Consider the following 12,440-nt stretch of genomic DNA (forward strand, 5'->3'; position numbering starts at 1 on the left):
AGAGAAGAAAGAAAGAAAGAAAGAAAGAAAGAAAGAAAGAAAGAAAGAAAGAAAGAAAGAAGAAAGAAAGAAAGAAAGAGAAAGAAAGAAAGATTAACTTTACTAAAATATAACCTTTGTTAGGTTGAATAATGGGCCCCCAAAACAGTCCATATCCTAATGCCCAAAACCTGCCATTGTGTTACCTTACATGATAAAATGAAACTTTGCAGAAGTGAATAAAGTGAGAATTCTGAGATGAGGAAATTATCCTGGATTATCTGGATGTACTCAGTGTAATCATAAGGGTCCTCATAAGAGGAGAGCGGGGGGGGGGGGTCAGTCAAAGAGAGAAGGTATGGAGATGGAAGCAGAAATCAGAGAGGAGAGAAGATGTTGTGCCGCTGGCTTCACAGATGGAGGAGGGTGCCACAAGCCAAGGAATATAAGCAGCCTCTAGAAACTGGAGCCAGCAAGGGAACATCTTATCCCCCAGAGGCTTCAGAAGGAGTTTTCTGTGAGAGATGCTGCGAATTTGCCAGAGGGACAAGGGAAGGAAGGGAGGTCCAAGCAAAGGGCTAGATGGGGTGGAGAAAGGGAAGCCTGAAACTATTTTAGACTTCTGAACTCCAGAACTATAAGACAATAAATTTCTGCTGTTTTGAGCCACTTAAATGTGTGGTAGTTTGTTAACAGCAGCAATTGGATACTAATACATTTTTTGAGAGCAGTTTTCTTTGCTGCCTTATCTCTGGTGCCTAAACAGTGTCTGGCACATAGAAGACACTCAAATAAACAGTTATGAAGTGAGTGAGCAAGGGAGGACTCACAATGAGGAACACACAGAGAGAAACTGAGGTCTAAACACTGAGTCCTCAGTGCATAGAGTGTGAGTCTTTTGCTCCACCATCTTGATCTAATGTGCTTTTCCACTAACATTCAAGGTCGAATGCCAGGGAGTACGTGAACACACAGGACAGACAGGACCATCTTTCTGGGGAATCAATTTGTCATAAAATTTTGGAGCAGAAAAAGGATGTACTTATCTAAACATACTATTTTATGTGGTAGGGTATATGGATTTTTTTAGAAACTTCAGAGAAATTTGGTCCCCCAGCCAGTAGCTTCTGGCTATGGTCTCAAACATGGAGCATATTTTGGTGAAGAGAGATGAGAAGCGCATGAATACTGTTAATGATGGGAAAATCCCCACTCAGGCGGAGCGGCTCTCTTAAGCTCTCCAGGTGGCATTGTCTTCTCTCTTACGAGAAGAGTTTCTGAGCATTTTTCTTTATTATGTATCCAAAATTGATATTCATGTGCTATGGTTTGGCTTTTTTATTACTCTGCTACCATCTTCTTAATCAAAGTCTGCCATGATCTATATGATCTTTTACAAATCATTTAACCTCTTTGAGTCTCAGTTTGTTTACCTGTAAACTGAGTATTTTCCACTAAGAGATTTTTAAAGTCTACACCAAATTTAAAATTGTATGATACTATGTCCTATAGGATTAGTTAACTGGTAATGGGTAGCTCAGATAAGCAAATAGTTATTACTTAATAATAGTTATTACTAAATAAGCAAAATAGTTATTACTTAATGCCTGTCCCTTATTTATAATTACAGTTTGTTTCAGGTAACTATTTTTGCATTAAACAGCCACACCAAAAATTTAGAGACTTAAAAATAATGAGCACTTATTTGGCTCACAATTCTGTAGGTCATCAATTTCACCTGGAATCTGAAGGGCAAGTTTTCTGATCTTGGGTGCTGTAGAATGGTCTCAGCTGAAATGTCTCATTTCTGCTTCATGTGATCTCTTATTCTCTATCAGGTTACCCTGGGCTTTTTCTCAAGATAGAGGCAAAGTCTCAAAAGACAGAGTAGAATTGTGCAAGGCCTACAGAAGATTAGGCCTGGAATTGGTGCACCATCCCTTCCACTGCATTTTACTGGCTTAAGGAAGTCACATGGCCATCCCAGATTTAAGAGTTGGAAAAATAGACTCCATCTCTTGATAGGAGGAGCTGGCCAGACACATTGCAGAGAAAATGGAAACAGGGAAAATATAAATTTGAGCCACCATTGTTGTCAATCTTCCCCCTTGTCCAGCGATTTTTTTTTCTTTCTTACCCCTAGTATCTTAACTACTCTCCTTCTTAACTGACAACAATAATAATAGCTAACAATTTACTGAGGATTTGTTGCCAGACCCTATTTTTAGCCTTTTCATTAATAATTTATTTTTTTACAAGAATCCTTTGAGGTGGATACAATTATTCTTGCTACATTACAATGAAGAAACTGAGGCACTGGAGGTAAAACAATATACTAAGTTCTTTGCACCAGGAGACAAAAGTCCTCATAGGATAAGCTACATGATGGTGACGATCATTTAATAGCAACCTCCGGATCATTTGAGAACATGACCACCTTACAGAGCTCCTGTCGCACCAAAAGGCATTTCTTTTCCACAAGATTCAGAGGCTAAAGCACTTGAGTAAGTGAAGGTGTCCTATCATTGTTAAAGAGGTATTTGTACATTTACCATCCCAGCCAGAAAACAAAAACAAACAAACAAAAAAATCTTTTCAATCATTTGTAATGGGAAGAATTCTCTTTATAAGATTTCCTCACCATCTCTATGGAATCCATTTTATTTTAATTTCAGCAATATGTATCAAGTGACAATGATGCCAGGGACTGGGCATATTAAAACTGACGGGGACCTTGGGTTTTACAAATTGAATTCAACTAATTAGACAATTCTGGAGGAAGCACCAAATAGGAAGCTCTAGAGCATTGAGCCTGTCCTCAGAGCCACTAACGTCACTCAACAATTTCAACTTTAACTCTGTGTCTGATAAGTCCAAGATCCTCTGCCTTTATGTCTGATCTGCTTCCGTTAAGAGCTTACCTTTTAAACTTTTCCTTCTTTGAAACAGCCATCTATACACTACTGTCTCTGCCTTGTTCAATTAGCTCACATATCCTATTCTAGTTTTTTTCAACCTTGCATAATATATTAAAATAGACCTAATGAGTCACAATCTTCAGGAGAGAACCTGTGTCTCTAACAAGTGCCCCTGGTGAGTCTTATAATCATGTAGATTTGGTAAATCCTGCCATATCTATTAACTAGATTGACTTTAAATACAGTATAATTCTGATTGACTTAACTGAGTCCTAAAAGCTGGGTTCGTGAAAATTGTTTTCTGTGGTGAGAAGTCAACTTTGCCTGGGAACTCAGTCTGAGCATTCTGTTTCAACATGTTGGGTACAGCCCGACTGGGAGGCAAAACCTAGGGTCCCCATTCCGAATAATTAAACGTGACGTGGAAAACTGCTATCTGGTTGGTATCCATATGGGCCACATATGGGCTGTTGGAAATAAATATTCTCTGGTGGAGAAAATAAGACTGATAAATATAAAAACAAATACGCTCTAATATGTCTAAAATCTAGTTGCTATGTGCTATAACAATGCCATTTCAATTTTGACGGCATTGAAAATAAAATTAATGAGACCCCTCAGGATTTTACTAATATGTTAAATAATTAATCTTTTTGAAATTTAATTTCCCAATGTGTAAAATCGGAGGTTTGGGTGAGATTGTCTCTAAACTCTTTTAAAGGCAAGAATTTTGGATTCCAAAAGTCAGTTTAGTCAAACAAAATATAACAAGTCATGGTTATGATTGAAATGTTTATTAAATTGATTGCAGTTTTATTATACTGATTAATACAATGAAGACCAACAAATCCATCTGTTTCTGCAAGCCCAGTTAATATGTTTTATTTAATGCAAGTTTGGATATGGGGGAGGAAAGAAGGAATTCCTTGTCATTCTTTATTCTTGTCTCCCCAGACCTGAAAGGATCCTGTGCTCCAGCGATTGTCGAAACAGTGTTCACCTATTTCAAAGCGCAGAAACTCCTTTAATGCCCTTCAGAAAAAAACTGGGCTGGGCATGGTGGCTCATGGCTGTAATCCCAGGACTTTGGAAGGCTGAAGTGGGAGGATCACTTGAAGCCAGTAGTTCCAGACCTGCCTGGGCAACATAGAGAAACCCTCATCTCTACAAAAAATAAAAATAAACAAATTAGTTAGGCATGATGGCATGTGCCTTTAATCCTAGTTACTGGAAAGGCTGAGCCAGAAGGATTTCTTGATCCTAGTAGTTTGAGGCTGCTGTGAGCATGGGCAAAAGGGCAAAATTCTGTCAGAAGAAAGAAAGGAAGAGAGGAAGGGAAGAAGGAAGGAAGGGAGGAAGGAAGGAAAGGAGGAAGTGAGGAAGGGAGGAAAGAAAGAGGGAGGAAGGGAAAGAGGGAGGGAGGGAAGGAAAGAAGGAAGAAGGAAGGGAAGGAAGGAAAAGGGAAGGGAAGGGAAGGGTGGGAAGGAAAGGAAGGAAGGGAGGGAAGGAAGGAGCCACCCTGCTTCTTCTTCTACCCCATTTCAAATTTTAACTTTACTGATTATTTCAATTCTGTTATCATATGCTAATTATGAATTTGCAACCATAATAATTTATGGTAGATCTTTCTAATATAACAGTTGAAATGTAATTTAAGTGCAATTGGAACCTTTCTAAATCCAGTTGTTAAAAGAATTTCTGGTTAAACAAAATATAATTAATAAATGCAAAAAATCATAACTTAAGTATTCAAAAACTTGTCCTCACAAAAAGAAACGAAATAGGAACTTAGTAGTACAGGAGTCAGACAAAAAATAAAGCATTCATTTAGAAGTAGGAACATTAACGATCAAAGTGTTTTTTAAGGCCAAGATTCTTTGGGTAATTACCTTAACTGCATACAGCCTGTGCAGATATGATTAACTTAGCTAAAGAAAGATTATGAGGGATTTACAGTGGAAAAAAATTGCTAGCAGATTTGATTGAGTGTAAATTTCTGCATTTACAGATTCATGTCAGAGAAAGGCACTGTAGCAGTTTCATGAAATATTTCATAGCTTTAACGCACATTTCTGTGCTGTTATCAAAAGCTGCAAACTAATCATCACAGCTTCCATGGTAAACTATTAGAATTTACTAATCTGTCCCCCACCCAGCTTTTTAAAATCTACATATGCAAGATAAGCAGATTGTGGGAATAACTAACTTAACAAGTCTGATTTAGTCATCTTTAATGGATTATTGTCTGCTATTTTACCTTTTCATAATTGTATTTGATGTCTTATCAAATGTTTGACCAAAAGTTTAATTATAAAATAAGATTAAAGCCTAATAACTTATGCATGACCTTACCACATCTTCTCTTATATGTTGCTTTTCTTCTTCTCTTCTCTTTTGTGTTGATGTCCTATTTTATCCTTTGTATACAAGGACCTTCAAAAAACAACTAATTCTGGCAGAGGTTTGCAAACCAACCTCTCATTATAAGCTTGATTGGAATGTAAGATATTGAATACGACTTGAATAGCTTTGCCTGAGCTAAAACACTTTATTCCGCCGATTTTTTTTTAAATAACCTGCTTGCCCATTCTTTATAGTAGCCTAGGTCCATCCATTTGGCTATAAAATATCCACTTTGCTCAACAGACAGTTTTAGAGGATACCTCTTGGGAAATGGGAATTCTCTTTATAAACCATAATAACATCCTCATCAGATATAGATATTTCTATGGAAAATGGCTTACCTTTTCTTTTTTCAGCTAGGCTTTCAGACTCATTTTACTTATGGTGAATTAGCCTTGAGAAGAATACATGAGGCACTGTTTATTCATCTATTTATTCATTCATTTCTAAACATTATTCGAGGTCCTAGGGACAGATACAAGGATCCTGCTGCCACGGACATAGTACACAATCAGTTGCTGTCCTTTTTTGCCTTAGCTCTTTTTGCCACAGAGCTGCCTTTACCATATTGTGAAGTAAGTACTGAATAATACCCAAGTAGACACATAATTAGCTTCTGTCTTCTTTGAATTCAGTGGATTCAAACAAGTAAATAACTGTTCACTTGTTTAAATGTGAAGGCAAAAGAACTCGAAAAGCAAAGTCATCACTAGAAATTATTATTAGAATGTTAGAAAACATATTTGGAGACTTAACATATTATTATACACCACTCTCAGTGTGGATTGAGAATGAATGCATTGGCCATTTCATTGAGAGCTGTCAGGCCAGTTATCTAAATGTAGCCAAAAGACCCATTTATCCAAAATAAGTCCCTTGACCATCAATTTTGGTACAAAAAAAATTCATACTGTCCCCTCCTCTATTCATTCACTGATACCTGCTGTAAGCTCTGTACTGTGCTAGACAAAGGGGCTAAAAGACTAAATAAAATACCCTGGTCCTGACTCTAGAGAATTTTACAGACTGGTTGGAGAAAGAGATGAATATATTGCCAGTTACAAAATAATGTAACAAGTGCTATAAGAGGGGCAGCATATGGCTATAATGTAACACAAGTCACATGTTGTGTATTTTTTGGTTATATTGTCTGTTGCTCCACTAGGATAACGTTTTATTTTTTAAAAAAGACTGTCATCTAATTCACTAATACACATAGTATATGACAGGCAGCCTTTATAGTTTATAAGTGTAACAGCAGTCTTTCTTAGGTTTCTTACCTCCTATATTATTGAACTTCCACTACCACCAAATCATACCTAATGGTTTTAGTCACGAAACTTTATAACCTCATTTTCTCATATCTAAAGATTCACAACATAAATTCTTACCACCCCAACACACAGTTCTATATGTTCAGGCAGTTCTCTGAAATTATTTTAAGACAAATATTTATCAATTGATGAACTTCAGCTTCCACCTGAGATTGAGCACTAGGGATCATAGTTGGCCTCTGCCTAAAATAATTTAAAAATGAAGCAACAGTGTTTAAGATACAAGACATCGGTGAATAAAGAACAATAATCACTAAACAAGGTGAAAGCCATCCAATTGGAACATCTTAGTGCTATGAAAAAGTTTCCAGGCTGTAATATGCAAGAAGTGATGTAAATAAAGCCAAGCAACACACTTTCTGAGTTGAGGAGATGAAGCTGAGAATCTGAAAAGAATGAGGTGACTAGGATTTACTTAGTAAGTAATGGGTTCTACAATACAGTGACAAATTAACAGGGGCACTGCTCTCCAGAAACTCTCTAGGTAGGGAATCAAACATAAAAACAGATAGTAAATACACTGTGGTAAAAAGAAAAATAAATATAAGTGTGAACATTCAGTCAATGTATTAATAACTCTCTCCTATTAGGAAGCCTATTCTTTATTGTCTGAGAAGCCCCCCACAAACAATCTAATAATTCCATAAAATTCTGTAAACTGGATCAACACAGCCAGAATTCCTAATGCTATTAGAATAGCTCTTTGTTTGATACCTACAGTAAGAGGTTAAGTGGTTTTAATCTACACTTGAGGTTCTTTGATCAATAAACCAGCTCTCTGGTCCAAAGAGTCAGGGAGGAGGGTCTCTTTTCTAGAAGGTTTCAGCTGCCCATTCTTTTTTGCATTTGCACTGACTGTCATGACCTGAGAACTTCCAAGTGTACCATTGGCCTTAAATAGTTGAGCCCCCATTAATCCTATAGGGCTGACCCAGAATCCTCTTTTGTGCTTTTTTTGGTGTGTATGAATCAAGAGCTGATTAACTAAAATCAGAGTACAATCAAGATTTTAAGTAAAATATTTCAAATTCTTTAAAAAAAATAAACCAAATCCTTAAGCATTCATTTATAAACAAAATTTTTACCCTTTCCTGCTCAGTTCATTCAGGCAGCTCTTCTAGTGGCCTCTACTAACTTAGGACAACCACCGACAAGTTTCATGCTCTTGTACTGAGCATAATGATGCAGAAGTGTTGCAGGAAGCCTGCTGCTAGGCTCTCCCTTTTAAAGATGTCAAATGTCAAAACATATCACACCCAAGCCAGAGACCAAAAGTAATTTTGCTGTTTATTACTCACACATGCATGTGGAAGGCAAGAAGGATTCTCTAAATGAGGGAGGAAACCCACCAGCAAGAGGGCACTCAGATGTCCACTAGAGGAGGGGAGATAGAAAGAGATCACATACATGGCCAGGGCTATCCCTAGGACCCTCTTCCCCATGATATTTTTTAATAATGCCAGGGCAAACTAAGTTCTGGCAGTAATGGGGAGACAAAAAAAGCAGGGAAGGTTTCCCTGCATGTGATTTATAAGGGTGAAACAGAAGTGAGTGCAAGGTTTTGCTAGTCTGTCCATTTTTTCCCTGGGGGAACAGGTGGCATGTCTCCAGTTTCCACCCTGACAGGTATTGAACAGTTTAGCCAATATCAGTGTGCTAGAGGTGACAATTCTATTTCTCTACAATAAGCAAGAAGAGGAAGACAGACATGCTAACAAGTGAGATAATAAAATGTGATCTATACAAAAAATAGACATACGTGAGTTTCAGAAAAAGAACAAATGAGACCCTCCTGTCTGAGGCATCCCAGGAAGGTTGTACTCTATCAGGGTTATGATAGACACTGGGAATTTGACAGATGGACAAGAGAAGGAAGGGAGGCCCAAGCAAAAGTCTAGATGGAGTGAAGGGAGGCCTGAAATAGGATGCAATCCATGAGAGACAGTGGGCAGCTTGGTCCTGCTAGAGCACAAAGGAAAGGGGAACATGGCAGATGATGGCACTAAGAAGCAGTCAGGGGACGAGATGGACAGGGTCTTATAGCTGTGCTAAAATGATTGGACTTTATTGAGTAAGTTCTGTAGATCTGACCATCTTCCTAATAAAACAATGCCTCTGGCAGTATGGCTGGGGAAGGGTTGAAGACAGATTTCAACCCTTCCCAGCTAACTTCCCGGTGAGACAGATGGGAAGCTTCCAGGATCATCTGTCTATAAGGAGTACTAAAGTATCATTGAGCATGTAATGAAATCAAGAAAATTACATTTGCCAGAACTTCAATATATGGATGGAAAAAATGCTTATAAAATGTAGGCTCAGACAGCTTTGGGTCAAATCCTACCTCTACTGAGAAAATTCCTTCAGGTTAGGGAGGATGAGGGCTGCTACAGGGGAAGGGGCAGGAGGGACAAGTGTCTTGGAGAAGGTGAATATCTTACAGGCTTCTTGCATCTCGGGTTTAACTGGAAACTCATAACAGACCCATTTCCACTTAGCCATTTCTCCCTTAGTCCTGGAGAATAGTATGACACTCATTCAATTGCTCACACTAAAACCTAGAAATTGTATTTGGGTCTCCTATGGGCTAAACTGCAAAAATGCTTTCAATTCTACATCCTTCCCTGTTTTCATGACTTCTGCAGTGTGACACTGTAGTTCTTCTCACTAATGACCACCAAGGTAGAAGCTCTTTTCACCCCCTTCAAAGTCTAAGTTGGCCGCATGACTTGTTCTGGTTAGTAGAAAGTGGGGAAACAGTGGATCAGTTCTGAGCCTTGGCCTGCAGCAGGTTCTCCTGTTTTCACTGGCTCCTTCATCTGTCATTGCCAGGAGAATATGACCAGGCTTGGCCTTCTGGAGAGGAGCGGTATAGCAGAGCCTAGTCGCCTCACTTATCTCTGCCAATGCCTAGACAGCAAGGTAAATACCAGTTATGAGAGCAAATCAAGACATATTGCAGATATACCTAGCCAACAACCCCAGAAACAACTCTTGTATGACATTGAGGTTTTGATGCCTAGCTTTTATGCTACAATGTTAGCAATAGATACATGATGATCTTCAACTCATTTTCTTATATCCCAGACATATCAACCTATCACATGTGTCGTATAACTTCTACCTACAAAACATATCTCAAATCCTTCCATCTTTTTTCCATATGCATTGTTCTATTCTAAGTACCATCATCACCTCACCTGAAATGAACTGCCAGTTTCCCTACTTCCTCTCTAGACACTTATAATCCATTCTTCAAATATCAGTGGGAGTGATTTTTTTCCAAAACATAAATCAGGTACCTCAGTCATTCTCCTGCTTAAAGCCCTGAATATCTTCCTGTAGCTCTCAGAACTCAATCCAAACTCCTCACCATGACCTGCAGGCCCCAGCTGATCTGCCTAATACCAGGATGAAAAAGCAGCTTTTGTAATACCCTCAATACCAGTTTCTTCAAAGAAATATGGAATCAGTTTCTATTTAGAAATCTCTGTAGAAAGGTATTTTTGCTATTTTAATTCACAGAATATTATTTCGGTAAATGTACCAACATATATCAACATAAAACAGTTTCTTAGGCAGACACAGAAATTGAACACACAGATCTGATTTTACCAAAAGACAAAAAATTAAGGTGGGGAAGGAATAAGAGGAGAGTATGAAAGGAAAAGTAACAATACATTAGGGATCCAGTGTTTCATACTGAAACTACAGAAAGATAAAGTTAGACCTGGAAAAAGGTCTACATTTGAGGCTATAGGAGCAAAGAGGTCAAAATTATGCTTTGAAAGGATGTAGACATCTGATCTTTAACTTCACACCAATGGCAGAATAGAAAAAAAAAAATGGGCTACTTCTGAGGTAGGAGGCATTAGCCAGAAGATTAGACATTCTCAAACTTCCTGAGAATTGACATTAATAACCATTACTTAATATTTGTATGGAATAATTCTGGCTAAAGAATGCTTTTGCATATTTTCCCTGCCTTATACCTGAGGAACTCAGGGTTTGATTAGATTTAATACACAGAAATTAGTTTTCATCCTGATTTCCTCCAAGCATACTAATTTGATGATTCACATGGCCTATGAGTTTGTGAGCCTTCCTAGAATGAATTGCCATGATTTGCACATTTGAAAGGAAATATCCTTCAAGAAGCTGACTTCTAGGATCTATATAGGTTGAAGCATAAAGGGTACCCCAGATGCAAAACAATGCAAGAAGTGCCCAAACCAGTTGCTGTTCTTAAACAATGTGTTTATAGCCCCAGAACACAAAAGGCAGCACCGGGGCATCTAAGAAAGGCACCTGGTGCCGTCATGGGCACCAGTAAGACTGGATTCTCACCTCCCTGGAAGTGATCTTAAATGCAGTTTGTTAATGCTCTATCGCTCAACTAGAGGACGCTTTTTTTGGACAGAGGCTTCTCTTTCAGCATCTTGTAATGGGAGGGGAGAGGTGAAAATTTTAAAAAGCTGCTGGGTCTTGATATCCGTGGAATTTCTCTCCAATGAACTGACAGTATACAGGTATGACAACATGGCCTGTAGCTCTTCTAGGAGAGAAGAACATCTGCTGAGAAAATGAAATCCAACAAAAATGTTGCAGGAGGAAGTCTTTCTAACATGCTCATTCTCCTGCCTTCTTTCACTCTGCATCTTTCACTAGGAATGCTGTCTCTATCTTTTTTCTGAGTCAACATTCAGCTTATCCTTCAGATGCTAACTCATTCAGCCTCACTATTATGTCCTCAAATGATTACAGTGTCTTTTAATAAATAAGTTCAAATCACAATCAGAATTCATTATGTCTGTATCCCTGAAACATCACACACACAGACACACATGGTGTGCACTACCTCAGTGAAACCAGAAATCTAGTGGTAATCCTTTTTTATGGCTTTTATTTCCCCAACACATTTACCAGTGGTGGCAGAGTTAGATCAGGCTCCTCTGAAGTATCTTTTGAGTTTGACTATTCATATCCATCCCTCAGTGCACCTGCTTATAATAGCTACCTCCACTTGTTTGCTCTGTGTCTCTCTCTAATTTGCCCAAATCTCCCATTCCAGTATATGATCCACCATGCAGTCTAAGTGGTCTTACTAAAACACAAATCAGATCATGTCACTCCCATTCCCCTCTCCTCATGACAAGGGTCTGGATTTCTGTACACGGTTTTGATGTTCTATACAATCTGGCCTATGATTATCTCCAGTCCAGATTCATCTCTAGCTATTTCCCCATCTTACATTAGCATCTAGACTTTTATCAATTCTACAAGTTGTGTTGAACACTCTTCCACCTGCCCTTTGACTGGCTAACTTTTATGTATGTATGTATCCGGTCTCAGCTTAGCTACTTCCTCCTTCTCCTGGAGCTTCCTAATGCAAGTATCAAGAATTTGATTCTTCTTGGGTGGTACCATAGCATGCTATAGTGAGGAAGAGGAGGTGGCCTAGATCCTTCCCTTTCTGGGTAAAGGGTGGAAGCAGCATGAATCCTTAGTATGTTCTGATATCCATGTGTCACTATGCACTTGTTCTTTGTGTTTCACATCTCCTCCAGTTACATTTTAAAGCACTTTCGTAGTATGTGATTTTGCCTAATGAGGCATTCTCATAGCAAAAAAAAAAAAATGTATTGTATTGTGCAAATAAATGCTCACTCCAAATTAGTGGTATGTTTATTGAAGTTTAATATTGTGTTTGTGATACTGAAGTATTTGCTTTAATCCTAAATAAAAACATATGTTTTTTTTTTATTGCTGGTTTAAGGTGATTTGGATTATCCTTGTACTTTGAGGAGAA

This window comes from Sapajus apella, unplaced genomic scaffold, assembly GCF_009761245.1.
Source record: "Sapajus apella isolate SASKATOON/1434 unplaced genomic scaffold, GSC_monkey_1.0 scaffold36, whole genome shotgun sequence".
Taxonomy (NCBI): domain Eukaryota; kingdom Metazoa; phylum Chordata; class Mammalia; order Primates; family Cebidae; genus Sapajus; species Sapajus apella.